The sequence below is a fragment of the Sipha flava genome, unplaced genomic scaffold (assembly GCF_003268045.1).
Source record: "Sipha flava isolate LNK unplaced genomic scaffold, YSA_version1 406_pilon_pilon, whole genome shotgun sequence".
NCBI lineage: Eukaryota > Metazoa > Arthropoda > Insecta > Hemiptera > Aphididae > Sipha > Sipha flava.
This window is the reverse complement of record NW_020273122.1, coordinates 1-993: the sequence shown is the minus strand read 5'-3', so window position 1 is coordinate 993 and position 993 is coordinate 1.

Genomic DNA, 993 nt, shown 5'->3' with positions numbered 1-993 from the left:
ATATTGATGATTGGTAACACATGTATAACTATTTTATGTATAGGTACCTATCAAAAAATTAAACACGTCAAACTTTAAAAATTTTTTTTAAAAATAACTTTTGGAACCCTAAACCAAAAGGTACCAGTCCCTGGTATATAGAACTTGTATACACCCTACATTATCTAGAAATGTTAAAGCTGTACTGCATAACCAAAGCATTGTTAGTAATAATATTATCATTGGTAATGAAAGTTAAGAATCAAATTTAATTTCAGATGAATTTAATTTTCCTTCATTAACACAATGTGTTGAAAATAATAATGTAATATCCAATACTATTTCTAATAGTGATACTGATGAGAAGTCAAACCATTTTAGTTTTTTTAATAATGATGAAAATTTAATAATTTAATTAATTACAAATTGGCAGTTATTTATAATATTACAAACAGTGCCTTGTCTGCATTGTTAGTCTTTAAAATTGCATAAATGTTTTAGTAATATTCACGTAGATGCTAGAACTACTAAAAGTTAATCCTAACCGCCCAATGGGTATTCAAACTGTTCTCCCAGGGAGTTACCATCATTTTGGTAACACTAAAGGAATAAAATATTTGAGTAATCATGTGCCGTTCAATGATGAATTGTTGAGTTTAAGATTATGTTTGTAGATCGATCTGGACAAAAATGACTACACTGTTTTTTAGTAATAAGTAATATTTACTAAACACATGACTTACACATAAGTAATATAATGTAGTCCAGACAGTATGCTTAAAGTCGGCCTTATATACAAGTGACCTATTGACCTAAGTCTCACGCCACTGTTTAACAATATCTGATTCGCTAATAAATATATGGCGTGATTTTGCACATTATTAATAGCAACGATGTTGTTGTACAATATGATGATTCTTCATACAATATTAAATTATATTCAACATGAATCAATTAAAATACTTATTGGTATTGATGGGTTAACTCTTATAAAAAGTTCGTGTAGTACATTTT